At 42.1% G+C, this 22,987-nt stretch overlaps 1 protein-coding gene across 3 annotated transcripts in view; it reads left to right on the top strand.

The window, feature by feature from the left end:
• The first annotated feature begins 2,498 nt into the window (after positions 1-2,498).
• LOC124137985 overlaps positions 2,499-22,987 on the top strand; it is a 203,286-nt gene continuing 182,797 nt past the window's right edge. Inside the window, exon 1 of one of the 3 annotated variants that reach the window (XM_046504481.2) lies at positions 2,499-2,801. The gene's annotated coding sequence lies outside the window, so the exon portion shown is untranslated. Of the gene's footprint in view, positions 2,802-16,341; positions 16,366-22,987 lie in introns of those variants that run through there. The other 2 variants (XM_046504475.2, XM_046504476.2) reach the window with 2 other exon arrangements.

Genomic DNA, 22,987 nt, shown 5'->3' with positions numbered 1-22,987 from the left:
CTAATTTACAAAAGCCGAGACGGATAATTATTTTGTTTGTTTGTTTGTTGTTTAACGCCATACTCAGCAATATTCCAGCTATATGACGGCAGTCTGTCAATAATCGAGTCTGGAACAGACAATCCAGTGATTGATATCATGAGCATCGATCCATGCAATTGGGATACGATGATATGCATCAACCAAGTCACAGAGCCTAACCACCCGATCCCGTTCGTCGCCTCTTACAACAAGCATAGTCGCCTTTTAGGGCAAGCATGGGTTGCTGAAGTTCTATTCTTGATTGTTTCTATATTGTTTCCCTCCCTGACTGTGACAGGTGGCTCGTGGTCATTAAGACGCAAATGTTGCTCAAATACTCTTCACAGTTACATGTGTCTTGTTCCTATGTAAACGCCACAAAAATAATGTCTATATTTTATGTGCAATGCAATATTTAATGTTCCTGTCCTGTGTAATAAAATATTTTCAGAGACTGTATGTTAGACTAGGATTGCCACCGTGCCTCGTTTGTTTGTTTGTCTGACCGTCCGATCCCGTAAGTCGCCTCTAACGACAAGCATGGTCGCCTTTTATTACAAGCATGGGTTCCTGAAGACCTATTCTAACCGGGATCTTCACGGGTAGCAGCCGTGCATGTAATTCGTGCAAACAATGTGTTGTGAGTTATGTTCCCCGGTCGAATGTCTGAGGTTCAAGCTGACAGATAAGTCCTTACTGTCAAAGAATGATGTGTTAAGGTTTAAATTGTATGATATTATGTCTAAGTTATAGCTTGGAAATTCAGGGACAGAATTTGTCCCCAGCAACCCATGCTTGTCGTAAGAGGAGACGTAATGGATCGGGTGGTCAGGTTCGGTGGCTTGGATGATCGACAGAGCCCGGACAGCGTTGAACGGTCCTCATGATATCAATAACTGAGTTTTCTGTTCCAGACTTGATTATATACAGGCCGCGCCCGATAGCTGGAATATTGCTGAGTGCAGCGTTTAACAACAAATAAACAAACCAAATCACTGACCGATTATTCTCGTTTGTGGACCCAGGAGGACTAGCCCCACTGACAAAAGACAGTCACAAGTTGAGGTGAGGTGAAATGGGGTTTAAAGTCGCGTCCAAGATTATTGATTAATTATATAGCGACGTACATGCACGTGTATATATGTGTGTGTGTGTGTGCGTGTGCGGCTGCTTGTACTAGTCCGGACTGATGCCGATTTATAGTGCAAGCTCACTGAGATACCATGCCGCAGTTTAACATGAATACCCCACTCAGACACAGTAAACTGACTCCGAGCCGACCAGTCCTTGTTTTAGCACCTTAATGCCGAGCGCCAGACAGGGTAACAACAAGTACCATCTTTTAACGTCTTTTGGTATGACGCGGCATGGGATCGAACCCCGGACCTTCCGCTCTCCGGGCGGACACTCTACCATTAGACCACGGAGGCGGTCGACAGTCACAAGAACCTTCACACGATAAGGACCGGACTGGTTGAGCGCCATTTCTCGGAATGTATGATATTAGCCAAGAGTGAGTCTTGTTTTACACCGCTTTTAGTAATATTCAAACAATATTACGGCGGAGGACGCCAAGAATGGGGCTTACACATTGTACCGATGTTGGAAAATTAACCCGAATCTCCTATGTGCACTGCTTTCACGCAAATATATAGAGCCATTTTTGATTGAAATATAAAAAAAAGATTGTCAATAATTTTAAGTCCAAACCTAAAACATACGGAAATCAAACAAACTTGATGACATTCTGAAAAATACGATCCAGACACAGCAAAGTAATCAAATTCATTTAAGGGAACTAAAGGCTTAAACAAACTGCCACGGGCCGTGCCCCACGCAGATAGCTGCCAATCGTCTTCCACTATAAGAGTGATAGGGTGAGACAACTATGGCGCGGGGTGAAGCAATTATTTGGCGGCAAACACTACATCAAGCCTGCCTTTCAACTTCCACCAACTTGTAGGACCCCTTTGCCGCCAAATATTCACTGCATCGGTTTGAATCGATTAAATGGGTCCGACTCGCCATCGGGACATCTCGGCGAAAATCTGGCACTGGAGCAGAAAGTCCCCTCTTGAAAAGACTAGATTACGCCACTTCAGCTTGGGTCCAGCTCCTTCGCCCCATAACACTTTCTATGGATAGGAAATTGAAAACTAATGCAAATGCCAATCGCCCGCTTCCCTAGCTAATTACTTTATAAGAGGATCAATCGAGAACTTGTGGTTGTATGAAAATAACGGTAATGAAATGTCAGCTGTTTGCGATGGTCCCTTCATTGTGTTACGACCCAAACACCGAAGATTTCCGAAATATTCCGATTCAGAACCGACGTTTTCCGAACTTCCCCGATTCCTATCTCGGTTGGACGTTTGTTGAACTTGAATAACATATTGATAATTCATTACCACCCCTGGTGCGCATGTTGCGTAATGGCTGTCGGTAATGGAAGGGAGGTAACTAGTGCGAGGCCAAGCGCTGTATTACCCACACTGCATGTCGTCTGCATAATGGTCTTGGGCTCCGTACAATGGAATTGCATTACCTTAAACGTTTGGACATGAGCGAGGGGCAAAATCAATAGACAGTTGCCGGACTCGCCTGTGTGCTAAACAGGCAGTAGTAGATGAGAATCAAATTTTCTTAATTTGATATAAACAGCGAGAGGTTCGAGCGAGCACTGCTTCGGCCAGCTCTTTAACAAGGCTGAACGAGCTCCAAGCCGCGGGATTCTAGCATCAGAAGCGTGGCTCCCGCTATCATCTCGCTGTATATTGGAGGTAAGTTCGTATTTTCGCTCTGCTTTTGTTTTGTGGGCCGCTGTAACACGAGTGTGGCGCGTGTGGGCTGTGATTACTTGCATCCTGCCTGCTCCGGACAACTCGCCCATATGGGGATCCTCGTCGTTGTCAGATAATTATCCTTGTACAGCATCATCCAAGCCTGTATCACTTGATTCCTATTTGTTATCGCTCCGGTTGCACCGTGCCGATAAACGGTCACTCAAAATAACATCGAACCAAAATTTGACCATTATTGTTTATGGCGATATAACCTTATCGAATATACTGTTTTGGTTACCTTGCCAACAATCTCCCCAAACAGCATGTTTCTAATTGGAAGCATGGAATAACATACTCATTGGCAGGTCGTTCTCATACGCGCCATTCCTCGTTAAGTTCTAACAATGCAAACATCCACTGTTTGATTTGATAATACAGTCTCTCTGTCCTCGAAGGCACCGATTCTTCCGCAATGACCAATACTAGACGCAGAGGCTGCAAACCCTTGCCCAACATGCAGTGGTCAACTGTGTCCCCTGTGGCCAGTTGGCCCCAATCCTCCAGAAGCAGTAGCAGAGTGATGTTTTTTTGTATCTCGGGACTCAAATGTCGGAGCATAATGTGCTGTAGCAGATGTTGAAATAACGATTTTTGAAACATTGGAACTAGGTCGCAGCTTGGCCCTTGCTCCGGTATTCAGGTCACTGCAAGCAAACGTTATTCCAAGCCACTCCATGTAATTGTACCCCCTTCAAGGGAGGCTTCACATTTTAGGGAATTACATCAATTTAGTTGTACATTATCACCAAGAGACAGGGCCTTGTTTATTCAGCATGTGCGTGAAAGGGCAAAATATCAATTATTCAATGAAAGACGGAACCGGGAGATGATGATGTCACGAAGAGACCATTGCTCAGATTTGTTGTTTAGCTTTTCCTCTTGAAGGCCGTGAGGCAATACACGTTGTTATCATGACTGAGCTCCTAAAAAGTTTGGGGTTTGTAAGACTTGGATGAGTTTTCTGTTTCCCCCATCTAACGAATGGTTGTTGTATTGTCTCGACTGAAAACAACGATGCTATTTTCAGCAGAATTGATAAGATCGTACTTGATGGCTGAGCGAGTTCGCGTTATATGTTTTCTTGTGAGCTGCGTTAGACCGGTATGTTCCCGGTACGTACTATATGGCCAGTCACTGACCAACTGACCCATTGTAGGACATTACCAGACGCAATAGCACTTAATGGGTTCATAACCTGTCGACATGACGATTGCGTGAAGTAGTAACATTAGGTATTTCCTGTCGACGCTTCATAAAGAACACAACCAGTGTGGGTTCCTTGTGAGTGAGTGAGTATTTTTTTACGCCGCTAATAGCAATATTCCAGCAATGTCACGGCGGGGGACACCAGAAATGGGCTTCACACATTGTACCCATGTCGGGATTCGAACCCGAGTGTGCGGCGTGACGAGCGAACGCTTTAACCACTAGGCTACCCGACCGCCCCTTTGATTCCTTGTTAACAGGGCCCTGTAGCCATGACCATTTGATATTCTAGGGGTAAGGAGGGTGTGTGTGTGTATTTTCTATTTATATTATTTATATATATTTATTAAAACAAATTTAATAGATCCATTGCAACAATGTTATTTTAGTGGCATTTTTTTCCATCAATATGAAGCATAGTTATATTTTTCAAGAATTTTCGGGGACTATATTGTTTTCTTTAAGAGCTAGATGTTCGTGTGTCACGATCTATCACTAAATTGATTGTGTGTTGCAATTGCTCGCGTTATCAACCTCTGGTTTGCCTGACCAAGACTCGAATATTAAGAAAGACGCCCTTAACATTGCTTTACGTTTTTATATTCTTACATCCAGGATATTTCTGGATATAACTACCAATACACACACATTTAAACTTGGGTAAGTGAGGGAATTGGTTTTAACATTGCTTGACATGACTGAAATACTGTTCAGAAAGGTGTTGAACCCAACTCACTCACTCACTCACGGCTCTTGCATCCTCGAGATATCATCCACATTTAATGTTATGGACTTGGCACATGTATGTATTGCCACTACAGTATTATATATTCACTTTTCATACCTCGAGGGACGGTGGGTAGCCTAGTGGTTAAAGCGTTTGCTCGTCACACCGAAGACCCGGGTTCAAGTCCCCACATGGGTACAATGTGTGAAGCCCATGTCTAGTGTCCCCTACTAGATATTCCTGGAATAGTGCTATAAGAGGCGTAAAACCATATTCACTCGGTCGCTTATATCGAGCTCAGATTAACTCGATGGTTTTTCGATTGTTCTGAGTTTATAGTTCTAACATATTTGTATATGACTGTTTTATATCAGTTTGATCCGGGATATATTTATGGCATTTTGAAGTAGTCCAATATTCATGCAATTGCTGGTCTCCGATAATGGCCAGCACAATCTGGATATGAAAGCACCATTCTTTTCTTTGCATTTCAAATTCTGTTTCTCTTGTTCAGACAAAGGTTACATTGAAATGTCACTCCGGAGTCTCTTCATCGATTTCATCTTAAATCATACACTGCAGTTTGTCTAAAGTCTGCAACTGATCCACGGTCTGGGCTTATCAGATTTAAACTAAGGCCCCTATTGAGTATAATCATCTCCGGCTGTTTGCCGTGTCTTTAGTTTCTCAGGTCAACATATCATCAAAAATAAACCAAATGTTTAAACCATACACCGCTTTAATACACAAACAGTGAAATCATAATGAGAAAAGAAGCATGATGATGATGATGATACTAACAAAGATATTTATTCTTTTCGTACACAACTCCACATTACAGATGGACAAACTCAACCTGACGCAGCAGCATGACCGTAGTCAGTGCATCAGTTCATTTTCAGCTCCCTAACGAGTATCAACCAAATACCATGACTGGGTGTACTTCCGGTAGTCCTTACCAATTTCGCGAACACCTGGTGTCATCACTGATTTTCTATTCATATAAGTAGCCTAGGGGTTAAAGCATTCGCTCGTCACGCCGAAGACCCGGGTTCGATTCCCGACATGGGTACAATGTGTGAAGCCCATTTCTGGTGGCCCCCGCCGTGATATTGCTGGAATACTGCTAAAAGCGGTGTTAAACTAACCACTATTCATAATTATAATTTTCACCGCTATTTTGACTTTTGCGCCCACTAGAATCTATTTCGGAGGATAATCGAGACGGGACATTTTCTGACGTGGACATTTTACATTCACATCTGCATTCACATCGACAGCCAATTCTAACATGTATCGCTGACTATTTGATGACGAGAAACGCATCAAGAACGAAGGTGGTTACATACGTGGTGACACTTCCGAACAAACCCAGCTTTCGATGCATTTGAAACGAGAGTGTATACCTTTTGACTTAAACCGCTAAAGCCAGCCTCCCCAAATGCAAGTTTGTAGGGAGGTTTCAAATGAACAGTCGTGTTTACTGTCATTTTGAATATGAATTTCATAACTTAGAACATGGATTTATCTCCCTCGGTTAACCTTTGATGGAGTGGGTTCTATGGTACATACACATGTTGGCGCACTATTAGGGCTTTATAAAATGGAATGCTAAAATAGTACATCTAAAGAATCGAGATACAAGTTTCACACTTCATTGTACGCGAGACAGTATACTGATATACTGTCTCCTTCATAACACGATGGGGCGGTCGGGTAGCCTAGTGGTTAAAGCGTTCGCTCGTCACGCCGAAGACCCGGGTTCGATTCCCGACATGGGTAAAATGTGTGAAGCCCATTTGTGGTGTCCCCCGCCGTGATATTGCTGGAATGTTGCTAAAAGCGGCGTAAAACCATACTCACTCACTCACTCACTCATAACACGATACATTTCTGTCCAGTGATAACCACTGTAACACTGATTTCACGGGATACAGCTAGTTAGGCGCGCCTATATCTATCATCTAAATCGGCTCGATGACATGAAATGCAGACATTCCACGGTCTAGGACTAGGATGCCCGATTACAAGTTTGTTTGTTTGTTTGTTGTGTAACACCGCACTCAGCAATATTCCATCTATATGGCGGCGGTCTGTAAATAACTGACAAACGGCGACTAACGGGATCGGGTGGTCGGTCTCGCTGACTTGGCTGATATAAGTCATCGTATCCCAATTTCGTGGATCGATGCTCATGATGTCAATCACTGGATTGTCTGGTCCAGACTCAATTATTTTACAGACTGCCGTCATATAGCTGAAATATTGCTGAGTGCGGCGTTAAACAAGAAACAAACAAACAAACTGTAAGTGACGACCCCGCGTTAGAATAGTTCCCCTCTGTCTATGCTGGCGTCCAAATGGATCGGATGGTCAGGCTCGGTGATTGCCTTCCATCGTACCCGACAGCGTGGAACGCTGTTCATTGAATCAGTCACTGGATGGTCTGGCCTAGACTCGATGATATACAGGCCGCCGCCATACAGCTGGAAAATTGCAGAAAGTGGCTTTAAACAACAAACAAACAAAATAGTCCTTCCTCTGAGACTAAGAAAATTTAATTTGCCCCTGTGCCTTTCTAAGCCATCTACAAAACCTGGTAAGGAGATTCTCAAAATCTAATAATGAATGTATGATACTCATAAAAACCATGTAAATCGGATGACACCAGGTGTTTCTTAGCTGAGATGACACCAGGTGTTGAGGAAGGTGTCCTCTCCACCACTGGCATATGTCGATATAAATGAAGAGGACCGCCTCCGTGGTCTAGTGGTAGAGCGTCCGCCCAGTCCGGGGTTCGATTCCCGGCCGCGTCATACCAAAAGACGTTAAAAGATGGTACTTGTTGTTACCCTGTCTGGCACTAAAACAGGGCTTAAACAAGGACTGGTCGGCTCGGAGTCAGTTAGCGGGTCTGAGTGGGGTATTCAAGTTGACCTGCGGTATGGTACCTTAGTGAGCTAGCACTATAAATCGGCATCAGTCCGGACTAGTATAAGCAGCCACACACACACACGTACATGCACGTCGCTATATGAGTGCAATAACCTTGGACGCGACGTTAAACCCCATTTCACCTGTAAATGAAGACAAAGCACGTTTACACACCGATGGCGCGGAGCCATGTTGGTGTTGATTCTAGCCCCTCCGCCACTTCCGGTACTCCTCTGCCATGGCTACACCGTATATCCATCTCAGTTACTGTAAGCTGCGGGGCTTTGCTGGAAGTTGGAGCAACATTCACTGAGAGCCGTGTCACATGGTGATATCCGGATCGCCTTCAGTCCAATGTTATACTTCATTGAGAAGAGCAACGTCCTTGTAACGATACAAATCCATGGTTAGGGCGTGTTAGGTTAATCGTTGAGCCCCGTTAGGTTAAACATCATCGACGATGAAAAGACTTCTTTCAGTGCATGATTCCTGTTCCCCTCGCACACAATATACATTGCATTGTGACTGAGTTGTGTGGGGGCGGTCGGGTAGCCTAGTGGTTAAAGCGTTCGCTCGTCACGCCGAAAACCCGGGTTCGAATCCCGTCATGGGTTCAATGTGTGAAGCCCATTTCTGGTGTCCCCCGCCGTGATATTGCTGGAATATTGCTAAAAGCGGCGTAAAACCATAGTCATTCACTCACTCACTGAGTTGTGTGTATTATGACGACTTGCATGTACATCTCAATCTTCTATGAATACGTCTATGTATTAAATATATACCGTCAAAGCCAGAGAATAACCAGTCTCGATTATCCGCCCGCCGAAAGGATTCCATTGCGAAAATAGCGGATAAAGGATCACTTGGAATCAGTGATGACACAGGTGATCGCATAGCAATTCCAAAGGCGTACGAATCTGCAATAAAACGACGTTAGCATCGAATAACAAGTATTCTTTGCATTTACAGGGATACGTCGTTAACTCGATTTAACGTGTAATTCGATTTTATACCATGATCTAGGCTGAATTGTGTTTCACGTTTCGAGACAAGTATAATACCGATATATATATAACTATACTATATCGGTACTATACTTGTCTCGAAACGTGAAACCTATCTTGACTCCGAGAACTTCGTGTCCTGTATATTATTGAGACCTCCCCTTCCTCTCCCACATGCAACCACATGTATCATCTGTATGCGATTTTTACATAAAACCCACAACAAATAGCCTTTTACCATTAACGCCTGTCAGCGTGGAGCACAGCATCTATAGATGATCTGACGTAGTTAATCCGGGTCACCTCTTCCTCTATTGAGTATAAATGAGAGATGTCGATACGAAATGGAACATCTAAAATCACTTATCGTTTGATTAACTGATAAACCGCCAAACCATCTCATTCCTGGCATCACCGAAAACCGCATCAACCAGCATATTGAAAACATCCAACCGAGTAACTCATCAACCAAAGCTGTCCACGCCTAAATACTACCAAGACCAGGAGCTCAACATGCATTACGCCACAGCGAAACACAGGTCAAGAAGCTCCTATAGTTGTTTTGCGATAATGTTAGTTAATGTAGCTAATTAACTATAGTCGGTCTTACGTTGTGGAAAGGAAATTAAACCAACGATGCAAGGACCCCCTTCATAGAATTCTTCGATCTAGAATTGCGTGGCATGGCGAATTTCGGAAACAAACCGCCGCATCTCAAAAATCGCCCCTGCAGCTTTGGATGGCATTAAAAGATGACCTGCCAGGTATTCCTTGGTAGTAAGATTAATTAAACCCGGCCACCACAATGCTGAAATGTGTGCTCGGCCAGGGCGATAGCGTGATGTATATCGATGTGTTCACGTTTTTTCTTTACAAATCAATAAAGCTTTATCCCAGTGTAATACTACCAACTGCAAGGCCACCTGAGCAAGTGCATACAGTGCGTGTTTCATTGCATCGAATTGTGCAAATGGAGACCATTTGTAATAACGGGTTTTACGTTTCAGTGGCGTCTCAGTTGATTAAAACCTTTGTGGGTTGAGCTTGATGTTGTTGGGGCCATTATTACATATGTGCACTACACGCAGGGTGATTATTGTGGAGGGAGTGTTAGGTAACAATTTCAATATGTTATATTATTTTGTTATGGTAGCAAGGGTGTCTGGTTGTATTATGATTGTTAAACGATAAGAATCTAACATGTAATAGAACAGTATGTATGTATGTATGTATGTATGTATGTACGTATGTATGTATGTATGTGTGTGTGTGTATGGATGTGCGTGCGTGCGTGCGTGCGTGCGTGCGTGCGTGTGTGGATGGATGGATGGACCCATGTATATTAGTCTTCGGCAACCCATGCTTGTTGTAAGAGGCGACTAACGGGATTGGGAGCTCAGACTCGCTAACTTGGTTGATGCATGTCATCGTGTCCCAATTGCGTGGATCGATGCTCATGATGTCAATCACTTAATTGTCTGGTCCAGACTCGATTATTTACAGACCGCCGTCATATAGCTGGAATATTGCTGAGTGCGGCGTTAAACAACAAAGAAACAGAAATAAACACTACCTCACTGGAATGTGTTCGCGAGGGCATAAACATAAATGGAATGTTTGGGGATACCTTAAAAAACAACAGACCTGCCGTCATACAGCTAGAATCATTGATAACCATGTGGAGTATCTTAAAGGTCCTCGATTTTACAGTGCCTACATGTCTAAGATGATGCGAGAACCTGTAGCCAGTCGATACTAAAGGCAACATTATAGAGGCATAATAATCTTTGCAGGTTACAATCCATTGAAACCCGTCCAACCTACTTTAAAAGTATTTTCCAGCATATTCAATAAAATAGTTGTGTAACCTTTGATCCTAATTACTCCTGATGAGGAGGTGTTGGGGTTGTCAATAGTCCGATATTACACAATCAAGCCCTGCCGGCGTATATTGTCGCCCAGTTCCCATCTCGATAATGACATTCTACGATTTGATATCTTCTGTGAAGTCACCCATCAACTCTGCTGCAGCGTGTTTCTGAATAATGTAATAGAGGCGTAGGTTTTCTGTGAGTCGAGATTACCATTTTCCTGGCAGCGTTCTATGGCCTGGGTGTAAACGTGGTCATGCTATTGCTGACGCAGTCGGGAGTCTGTCCGATGCATTATTAACGACCCAGCTGACTTGCTGCAAGCGCATATGCAATTTGCCTTCTTACCTGATACCGTTTTTCTCCATATTTTGAATTAATGGCACTTTGTCAGAGTAGAAGAAACCCAGGCCCGTACAGCGAACTGCCTGTAAACCAACATCCAATGGGCCTTAAAAAAAGTTGGTTTAGATTTTTGTCTGACAAGTCATTTTATCATTAAGCTACTTTGCAGGTCAAAGTGTTTTATTCTTGGTTTAGACATAATTTCTTACTTCTCAAGGTCCCGTTTGGCAAAGACAGTTTAGCGCTGAGATGGTCGTGTCTATGTTGAAGTATAGCAATTACGACTGTAGTAGAGGTTTGGTGGCCTTTGGTACGGTGCCAAAATGTTTGAGAATTGATGATCAGATGGCCATTGCGATTGTCTGGGAAGCGTTGATGGTTTATGTCAAAATGTGAAATTGTTCTACGAACTAGCATAAATATTATTAATGGCAAATATTGCAACAATCAATAACAGCAAAACCTTTTTCACCAGTTGTATCTCATGCGATAAGAACGATTAATGCATTATTTTCTCAATAATCTGAAAAAAGATTATCCATAATTGCAACTTGGAACAATTGTAACCACTTTAAAACATCATTTCGAATCGTTGCAAGAACTCTGAATGATTCTTCCTCCAAAGCTTTACGTTTGAAGCTGAATGGAGGATAGTGATGTTAATCCTCGTTTATAGAGATATGACCGTATCTCGTTCTCTCTGACATTTCAGCCAAGAGAACTATACTTAATCAGAATTGTACAGTCGTAAATCTGTTCTTTTCTGCCCGCAATGTTAGATTGGCTCTGTCCAAACCAGACACTCCCGTCCCAAGGGAGCTCGTGCTTGTGGCCCGTGTCTGTTAATACTGAAGTGGTCAGCACCGGAAGTGCCCAATATAATGGCCGTGTTTCCCCCATAGGCGATAACCAGGGCACGGATGGAGCAAGGAAGAGTCAATCTCTCTCATATCACCAACGTTCCTTTCGTTACCCTGTCAATGGCGCAGACGTGACAATAGGGCGATGTTCCGCCATTTGCCGACAACCGCCAACTTCCGCTATTGAGACGAACGTGATTTTCCTTGAGCGAAGCAGACGGCCAAACTGACACAGACCTCGGATCCTATCTAAGAGAATAACTGTACCCATCTGGACAGAATTGGCTCCACAGAGGGCGATCTTCTTGTGTACTGAAAGAGTCGACTTCTTAAAGTGGTTTGCACAATGATCGTTCAGTCTACGTGAGGCATCCGAGTATTATGCCACACAACGTTTATTTCGAATATTTGAGAATCATTTCAAGGCATCAATATTTACAAGCAGATGTGAATTGCAACACGTTGGATTGTGTTATTGAATTTCTGGAATAAACACGTTGTGGAGGGGGGGGGGGGTTAAAAAATGATTGTATCGGGTCATGTTGTGTGCACTGCACGTACACGAGTAGTGTTACTGGCGGATCAGAGTTGAGTCCCTTAACCATGTCAGGATACGCTATCATGAGAACGAAAGCCATATTGCCAAGTTTATTATCTTTTCTTTGTCAGTCCACAATGGTACCGTGTTTTTATCCGTTTCGCGGACATATGTTGTCATCACTGATTTTCAGTTATCCATTCATGTCATTTTATCATGACTTTGCCTTTCCGTCCTATGGGATATTTTCGGCAGATAATCGAAACTGGTTATTCTCTGGCATCAAAAGTTGAATATGGCTGAGGTAGTTAACCCAGTTTGGACGCTCCTCCCACATTTATGTGACACATTGAGATATACTTTTACCTGAAATACTCTCCGACCGATTATTAACCCCAAGTCACTCACTCACTCAAGATAATTAAATCCGTTAGTTTTCCGAGAAATACGACGATACTAAAGACAGACTTTTTACGTTTTGCATGAATGAAATCGATATTTTCCACTTTATAAATACGTTAGGGAATTAAAGGGGTTCTTTGAGTGAGTGTTATGTGTTCCTCATGTACATTACATACGTTGTTGAAAACACCTGAAATGTTATACAGTAAACTACGGTTATAACGAACTCAAAGGGACTACTAATTTGAGTTCGTTATAACCGTAATTCGTTATAAGCATATATACAGTATAGCTACAGCAAATAGTCGGGACTAAAAAGTTAGTTCGTTATATCCGTTAGTTCGTTATAAGCATGTTCGTTATAACCGTAGTTCACTGTACTTGACTTGCATAAGGCTAAGTATGTACATGAGCTTCCAAACAGTATATACCTTTTTAAAACTGGAAATATTTTATAGATATTCGAAGACCACCTTTAAGTAAGGGCCGTTTCAATGGATGAATGCATGACGCTATATTTATAAATGAGTTACCAGTCATTATTTATCTTTTTAAAACTGGAAGTATTTTATGGATACTCAAAGACCCCCTTTAAAAAAACGACAAGAAGACGATGCAAGGATTCAATTCCTTTGAAATGTTCACCGAGGACTCGGATAACCAACCCTATTAGTACCAGAGGTTATGCTGATATTTGAATACCCAGATTACCTGCACTTCTTGAACGCGGCTTTTCCCAATGCCCCTGTTTAATATAATTACGAAAAGTAATTAACTGTAATTAACTCATCAATATCAATTCTATGTCCGCCGTGGCGGGGGCACAGCGTCACGTAATTTCTCATTCACAGATACTATCTTCTAATACAGGAAATGAGACCCAACCTATCCTGCCCTCCCGGATATGACTTTTATGTAATAATTAAAGTCGGTATTTATACAGGGTTATATCATACACTCGCTGGTATGTTGGAAATTGGGATACAATGTATCGCGGTACTTTGTTTAGGATACGTACCACGATTAAGATTTCGGGTAGTTAATAATAATAAACAATCCCTTGTTGATGCCAAATGTTATGGCCAAAAAGCTGTTTTCTGTTTTCTGATCTACCCTAAAATTTGTTTTTTCTCCTTTATTTTGTCGAGTTGCACATACGTTGGGTCACCATCCTGGTGTTTTAATGCCACTAGCGTCATGTGTAGTGCTTCAGTACACATAAAACCAGTCACTGGCTCATTTGAAAGCAGGACTTCACTGACAAGTAAAAGAACAACAGAAGAAAAAGTAAAATTTACGCAAAAACAGAATCAAGCCCCTTAAATTGTCTTAACATCTTTGACTTTAGTACCGAGATGAATCGTTTCAGACGAGTGAAGGCACTTCATATGCTGTGACTGAGTGATGTCCCCTAGACCTTCGAGGATCCGCTGGTCATGGGTTCGAATCCCAATTTCGCCTATACTGTGATCCTTTGTCTGGATCATCTTTGTCATGCAGCAACTGTAAACGTCTTATATCTTCATCACATCAGGTTCCCCCCTCTTCACAAGGTAACACGCTATGATTGACCGCCTCCATGGATCCAAAAATACGCTATTTGTTTGTTTGTTCGTTTGTTGTTTAACGCCGCACTCAGCAATATTCCAGCTATATGACGTCGGTCTGAAAATAATCGAATCCGAACCAGACAATCCAGTGATTGACAACATGAGCATCGATCCACACAATTGGGATACGATGGCATGCATCAACCAAGTCAGCGAGCCTAACCACCCGATCCCGTTAGTCGCCACTTACGACAAGCATAGTCGCCTTTTACAGCAAAAAAATACGTTAAAAGAAGGTACTTGGTGTACCCTGTCTGACACTCGGCACTACGGGGATAAAATAACTGTGGGGTATCCATGTTAACCTGTGGTATGATATCTCAGTGGGCTGGCACTATGGAATCGGCATTAGTTCGGACTAGTACAAGCACACACACACACATACGCACGCACGGGCATGCACGCCGCTGCATGGTGCAACAATCTTGAACGCCACATTAAAACCTGGTTCACCTCACCCCACATACATGCTCAAAATCAGCGTTATATTCAGTTCCTCCTCAAGACACCAAATGTGAACTGAAACTAGACACTACACATGGTTCATGTTTCAAAGTTTAAACGATTCCTTCCCAACATGGAGATGTAACAGATTCGAGTCTAGTCAGTGTGCACATAAACCCCAAGAAATTCTTCATCTTTAAATACCGTGCTGGGGTGTCATAGGGTTTGTTCGTCTCATGTGACGGTAAATTCCTGTAAACATTACAGTAGATTACACGTGCCATATTTAAAACAGAATGCGACGTATGTGCATGCACTTGGCATGGAAACGACTCGCGTGTGCTATTTCTATATATCAAGTGCAATTTATCAACAGCATAAATGACACATGAAAGCTTTGTGGCGATCTCCTGTTCTGATCCATATATATTCCTTCTTGATACTGTCGTTTAATTGTCATGAATGTCTGGGTTGTTTGTTTTGTTGTTGTTGTTGTTGTTGTTGTTTGGAGGGTTGGGGGGAGGGGGGGGGGGGGGGGATTGGCAGCGGTATTGGGGTGAGTACGATTTATGCTTGAAACTAAGGGTCGACTGAAGGAAAGAGTGACTGTAGTATTGTTGCTTATCACACATGACGCAAGTGCAACTATTTTCTATGTTAAATAGAGGAGCTTCGACAATTGTAGTCTGAGATGCATTCGTCACTACACGCCATTTTCTGTACAGTTAAATAGAGCTCAATAGAGTTTCTTCTATCGGTGATGTTGTATGGTATACCGAAAGGGCAAAGGCTGACGAACTGTTTACGCATTTTTCAGTATTCAGTATTCCAATAAAGGGGATTCAATTTCGGGACCTGATCATAGCGATTCAGCTAAATGGTAATTTATTACGTCTATGATCTTCGTCAGTTCGTGCTTTCCTCACACATAAAGGTGAAACTCACTCACTCACCCACCCAAAACCCACTCACTCACTCACCACACAAAACTCACTCACTCACTCACTTTCACGGAAGTGCCAAACTCCGACTCTAGAACATCCCAAAGCAACCACATCCCCCAAACATCATTCCGCATTCTAAAATCCTTAATACGCGCAATTACGTTTAATTATGACTTGGTACATGACGCTATCTATTCCGCTATATATTACTCATCCTTCGTGAACCATCACACCGACTTAGCCGTTCATTCCATCATTGTTGCGCCATCAATGGGGCAACCACAACGAGTGCACTTAATTGAGTTTTACCCGCACGTCATTATTAGATTACCGTTGTCAGGAACATGCCAAAACATGGAGGCCCATCAGCCTTTACCGAACCTCCCCCACATCTTGCCTTTCAAGCCTCCTGTCAGACTCTCTCATGTACAAGGTAGAGGGTTAAGTCGTGTCAAGCACCGCAGTATAGGGTTAAATGTAATCAATTTTAGCGTTATTAATTCGCTTTTTATTGCTGCTGAAACAGAAGTAAAAATAGACAGTCAGAGTCTTCATTGTAACAAGCCTGGACGTGGCTGGGAATGAATTGGGGAGGATGCTAAGTGGCGTGATAATTGTGAGTGTTTTAGTGTAATTTACACAAATATGGGTTATGTTGTTTGTTGCATCTCAATAGCAGACGGGTTGGCAAGTATGAGGTGCCCGTAAGTTGTAAAACAATTTTTTGTCATGTATGTATTTAATTTTCGAGTTCAGAATCCGAAAATATTTTGATCTAGCCTCTTTCCCAAACTCAGTTAATCCAGTTGGTTCGGAAACTCACTTTCTGGAATGTTTCTATGTGACTTGTATAGAGGATATTATATGAGGGTTCATGTCATACTATGTTTACGAAACGAGTGTCTAAATTCTGGTATTTCCCAAGTGAGAGCAGTGGAAATACTTGAACTTAGGCACGAGTGTCGTAAACATAGAATGACATGAACACGAATATAATGTTCTATTTATTACCGAAGAGGATGTCTACAAACAGAGATGAATTTAAGTATTTACCTATAAGGACAGCAAGTCGCAACAGCAGCAGAACCACAATTTGTCGAATGACGTCAACAATCCTCAGTTACGACGTCATTTCTAGTGTGACGTCATTCCGACCTCACGTCACAATAATATTCCAATGCCATCCGGATGACGGGAACAATACACTGTTGTCTCGTGACGTGATATTACCTTTGGACACACCCCGATATGTTTACCCTCGTAGGTAATAAAGGGATGTAAGACATTTCTGCACATTGCACAGTGTGCAATCAGCTTGATAATGTAGCTCATTTTTTATTGCATTGCCAAAAGTATGTTAATCAGCGTAAGGCAATGGTGGAGACTAACAGTTCTCAATATTGACTGCTCATTGTCTGGTATTTTATGTTCCAGGAATATTGTTTACCATGATGTTCAGCAGGGTATGAAACTCCCAAAAATTTCAGCCAGACCACAGGACTGGCTAGCTGAAATACTTGCCAGCCCTGACCAAAACCTGCCTGCCTGCCCACTATAATCATATGTTTCTCAGGATAAGCTAACGGGGTTTCTTTTTGGTTACATTTTATCATACATCTTTACATGTGAATTAATGCTTATCATCGGGAAATATTTTGAATATTTTCACATATGAAATATAACCCGACCGTCGGGCAGGGGGATTTGAAAATCTGGCAGCCCGAGTTGAAATCAACCCGTCTCGGACGGTCGGACAGGCAGGTATTTCGAACACTGTGTTCAGAATGTCATTCCCGCTTATATTAAAGCGTGTGGCAGTTTTGATACTTTATAAAATATCTAGGTACTTAGCAAACCTTTATTATGGGCAAGGTGTAAATGGGCCGAGTTGCCCGAACACATATAAAACATTTTACTCATCTATGTACGTCCCATGATTCGTTAATGCATCGTACGGGTTAACGGGTTTAATTTGACACTGTGTTGTTCGATGAGTTCCATCATAAGACTGGGCTATAGTCAATCACCGCTCCAACTTTTGTGTTGTCATGTTGACTGGTATTTCCACATAAACAAAACTGTACGTAAGATTCATACTCACGAATATCAATAGTACATAGATCGCCCAACACCACCCCTACCCCTACCCCTACCTGACTCTCATCCCCACCCCTCCGTGGAGGCAGGTGGTCTCTGGTGACGGTGTAAAATAGACATCACGTACACCATTAATAGAGCGTCACTCTTCAGTCACTGGACAGAGACTGTCACGAAGTCGGCTATAACCCCCTCGTTAAATGTTACGTCCGTGTGTCTGGTATTTGTGTTAATATTGCAGACGTCACCGCGCGACATTCACATCTCAGCTGTAGCTGTGACGGCGTCAGTTACAGCTGACAATGAGGAACGTCAACCTCGGCGACATTTAAAATATATGGAATACCGTATGGAACATTTCCGTGTTTTAAAGGTCTCAGACTGTATTTATTGATAACCCTCAGACGTAAAATTATACGGGATGAAATTTGATCGTATATAGTATCCTATATGAAAACTAATTGGCTTTTGACAACGGGGATGAGCGTCATAAGTACAGCAGGTTTGTTTCCCTCAGAAAAACTTATAGAATCTGAATAGCATCATAAAAACTTTTCCCCCGGGCAAAGGAAATTTGTATTTCGGCGACTGTTTTAGCCTCGTAACATTTTGATAAAGTTTGTTATGTTTTGTCAAATCCAATTTTGCAGTATATGCTTTCTTTTGCCCGGTACGTTATATATATCTCAAAGCAGATTACTGCGGTTATAACGAACACGCTTACAACGAACTGACGGATATAACGAACTTACTTTTTTGGTCCCGACTATTTGCTGTAGTTATGCTGTATATGTGCTTATAACGAACTACGGTTATAACGAACTAAAATTAGTTGTCCCTTTGAGTTCGCTGTAACCGTACTTTAAAAAAGTAAGTTCGTTATATCCGTCAGTTCGTTATAAGCGTGTTCGTTATAACCGTAGTTTACTGTAATTTGATACCTCAGAAAGTAGCCTCCCCTCTATACAGATTCAACCACATGTAACACATGCAATTGGGACAAAAACGGAAAATTGTATCATCCTTTCTGATTTCCCTTATATAAAGTCATCTTGTCACTATATGGCTGAAATGATGCCGATGCGACGTTAAATCTTAACTCCCTCACTTTATAAATTCAACGATCGCTGCAAAGAATGCAAACACGAGACTGTGATTATGGCCCTCACAGTATACCATACCGAAATCGAACGCCTGTCAAACCAGGCATCAAGAAGGACATCTCTATGATATAGCCATTACCTAAATGTGCAGCTCGTTTAGATGGGTACGTGAGTAGATGCGGGGTCAAGAAGAAGATGAATCTCACTTGCTAATGGAACATGCCACTGCCTGGCACAATAAAGCATTAATACTTCCTTGTTTAAACAAGTCGGCGGTGGTCGGTAGGTGAGATGGTTCTGGTCGCTTCATCTCGTGTCTGTGTTGATGGATATGCTTTAGCGATGCTATCAACGAAGACTATACTCAGATGCTAAAGTGTGGTCTTGTGCATTTATTGATGAACTGAAAGTAGTACTTAGTAATAATGATAATGCGGGCTATATGGCTCGATAGACTGATACGGGTTCTGTGGCTTGATAGACTGATACGGGCTATGTGGCTTGATAGACTGATACGGGCAATGTGGCTGGATAGACTGATACGGCCTACTCACTCACTCACTCACTCACTCACTCACTCACTCACTTATAGATTGATACAGCATCCATCTGTACGTACACAAAAACGATTTCCAAATCAGATCGGGGTAGCTTCGTGTTGTGATACAATCTGGCGTTTCCGGCTAGTTATATCTATAAAACATTCATAGAGCTAATGAGGCAGCGAAATAAAAACACATTATATGTTTTTTTAGATTATCTTTGTTAGAAGCATTTTTGACATTATCTAAAGTGTATCTGAGCTAGCAGTAGCAACAGTAGCATGGGTTTCGGTCGCAGTAACAGTAGCAGTGTTTGACATGGGTTTCGTGACCCGTGAAGATCCGGGTTAGAATAGGTCTTCAGCAACCCATGCTTGCCATAAAAGGCGACTATGCTTGTCGTAAGGGGCGATTAACGGGATCAAGTGGTCAGGCTCGCTGACTTAGGTGATGCATGGCATCGTATCCCAATTGCATGGATCGATGCTCATGATGTCAATCACTGGATTGTCTGGTCCAGGCTCGATAATATACAGACCGCCGTCACATGGCTGGAAAATTGCTGAGTGCGGCGTTAAACAACAAACAAACAAACATGGGTCCCGGTCGCAGTGACAGTAGCAGTATTTTACATGGATTGTATTAAGTGCAGACAAATGCAACAGTCGTGGTGTCAGAATCCAAGTAGACGTCGCTGACTTCATGTTGTTTTACATTGCTGATTTATTGTGAACTTCAAGCCAAAGAATCCCTGACATTGGTACACGTAGACTCTTATACAGACCTTGAAAATCAAACATCTGAACTTACCCAGCAAGTCTGCTGTGCTTTGGCAAGTCTAGATTTTATCAGTTTATAACGAGATTCTCTGGGCTCCTTTCTTTTATATGTTAAAATATGCTAAATGTAAAGTGTTGTTACAGGACACGGAGGTAGTGATGTTTGTTTATCATCTGTGGATAGTGTCAACGATGTGATACACTAATCCGATAGACTTGGTATTACGGTCTGAAAAATATAGCAAATGACGTCACCAAGCAAGATTAACTTTTTAAAGGCTCCAAGCATCAATATACTCTATTCAGTTTTGGAAGCAAGAATTAGAGAGAGGTTCTCATAGTATTCCAGCCGAATCTCGTCGGGACGTACCAAGCTGGTCAACCCATACTAACTTCCTATAGTTACCCCACTGCTACTGCAGCAACCTGTATATAACGAAACCTTGTTTATCTGAACCGAACATCTGTGAAATCGGTCGGTTTTATGAAATTTCAGAATTAGAGAATCATGAACAATATATTTATTACGAAATTTCAGAATAAACGAATCGTGGACAGAGATCTGTAAATTTATTCAGTGGACATAATTATTGCCCCACATGGGTGTATAGTTTGAAGACCATTTCCAGTGTCCCCCTTCGTGATATTGCTGGAATTTTGCTAAAAGCGGCGTAAACCCATACTCACTCACTCACTCATACTTATTGCTCCTTAATTATACAAAGATGTGTACAACTATAAATAGCCCGGAAGGAGGGGTTTCCTGACTAATGAGCTTTCACTGTTGTGTATTTACAGAGAAATAATTTGTTTACCTATTGCTTATTTTTATGCGTCAATTTTCTCCCAAATGATGCAATAAGTGTCACGTGATACTCATTTTGTCCAATCATTCGCTGTCAGCCCAACACTTCATCAGCTTCAATTGCAATTCAGACAATTGACTGAATCACACGCATCGTACTCTGCAGGCTGGCTTTATACCTCACAAAGACAGCCTTGCTCTGGAGGAGGTACACTCTTGGCTACACCATTAAATAATCTGGTAGAGAGCTCAATCTGAAGCCGTGTCGCCTACTTAAGCGCATTATCGCTGACGACGACACGTCGCTTTTAACGACGACACTATTACGACGATGTTTACGACATCCAAGTCAGGTTTAGTTAATTCAACAAGTAACGACAAGCCCCCCGGTGGGTACAGGCCGCGTCAAACCGCTGGTTTCTCTTGCTTGAAGAACGATCAATGAACACCCTGACTCGGGGAAGCACATTGCATTGCTTTGGTCATACAAATTGTCATCAATAAGTGAACGGTGTTTCTGAAGCTCGCGTTGTTTTCTAGCGGTGGACCTCTCTAGGAATCGAAGTCCGTTTTTATATAGTTCTTGATTTTTTTTATTTCTCGGCCATCTTGAACGAAGCGTTGAGTGGGTGGGTGAAAAGGGGCATTATTCAGCTTTGGTTGATTTGTTGATGGAATAGTGTAGCGGAGCCGGGGAAATAACGATGAAATGTCGGAAAACAAAGCTTGGATAATTGTTTGTTATGACAACAACGTAGAAAAATACACGGATCAATGGATTCAGAGTTATCTCCCTTGCCAATATGTATTCCTACTCGTCACGTTACCAAACATAAACAGGAACCGAATAGAACGAGTCTTCCGCCACGGGAACATTTGAGATCCTGTTCTGCTCGGGTGTATGTCGCAAACCACTTAACAACATTATGTTACATCGTGAGTTTGTTGTGTTTTCACGGAGATCACACACCAACATGGCCTCTGGTTGTCAGTATCAGTCCAAACAGAGCTATCGGTGTGAACGCCGCGTTTTTGGACAGAAGGCATTGGTGCAGGCCTGCTGGACAATTGTACGGAAGCCTGTAAGGGCAATTTGTTTTTTGGGGGGTTTCAAGTTGAAATTTCAAGATACATACTACGTTGAAATTTCGACTTAAATTATCTTGAAATTTCCAGATAATAAGATTATAACTTGAAATTTAAACTTAGAATCTTGACATTTCAACTTATTATCTTGATGCTTGATGTTAGTATCTTGAAATTTCAACTTATGTATCTTGGAATTTCACCTTATGTATCTTGAAATTTCAGCTTAGTATCTTAAGATTTCAACTTAGTATCTTGAAATTTCAAGAAGAAAAAATTGCCCTAAAAGGCTTCCGTACAATTGTCAGTTCGTGATGTTTCTTTAATTTGTTTGGCAGGGACTAATGGTGTTTTACCGAGTGACGGTTGTGTGTGTTCGATCCTTCTCTCCTACACTAAAACATGAGAATTTATGATAGCTGGAGACTGACAATATCTGACGCGTGTCAAATACCGTGTTTCTTCCAAGGCAATCTTCAAATCTCAGCGATAGTTTCTTGGATGCAAGTGTTCAGTGTGTGTCCGATGGTAATCGACCCAACTAATGTGCTTGGAATTAGTTTTGAAGCATTCTCCTTTTTACATTTGAAAGTATGCACAGTACAGTTTTGTTAATTGTTACATTTCAACAGGTACGACATGGAGTAACTGTAACTTGTAACACAGACGACTGATTACGTCACCAAAGGGCCAACCAGGCCACAACTGTTTGTTTGTTTGTTTGTTTGTTGTTTAAGGCCGCACTCAGCAATATTCCAGCTATATGACGGCGGTCTTAAAATAATCGAGTCTGTACCAGAAATCCAGTGTTTAATATCATGAGCAT

This window comes from Haliotis rufescens, unplaced genomic scaffold, assembly GCF_023055435.1.
Source record: "Haliotis rufescens isolate VD_foot unplaced genomic scaffold, xgHalRufe1.0.p SCAF_17, whole genome shotgun sequence".
Taxonomy (NCBI): domain Eukaryota; kingdom Metazoa; phylum Mollusca; class Gastropoda; order Lepetellida; family Haliotidae; genus Haliotis; species Haliotis rufescens.
Note: the sequence above shows the minus strand (reverse complement) of the source record. Positions and strands in the feature narration are given on the sequence as shown.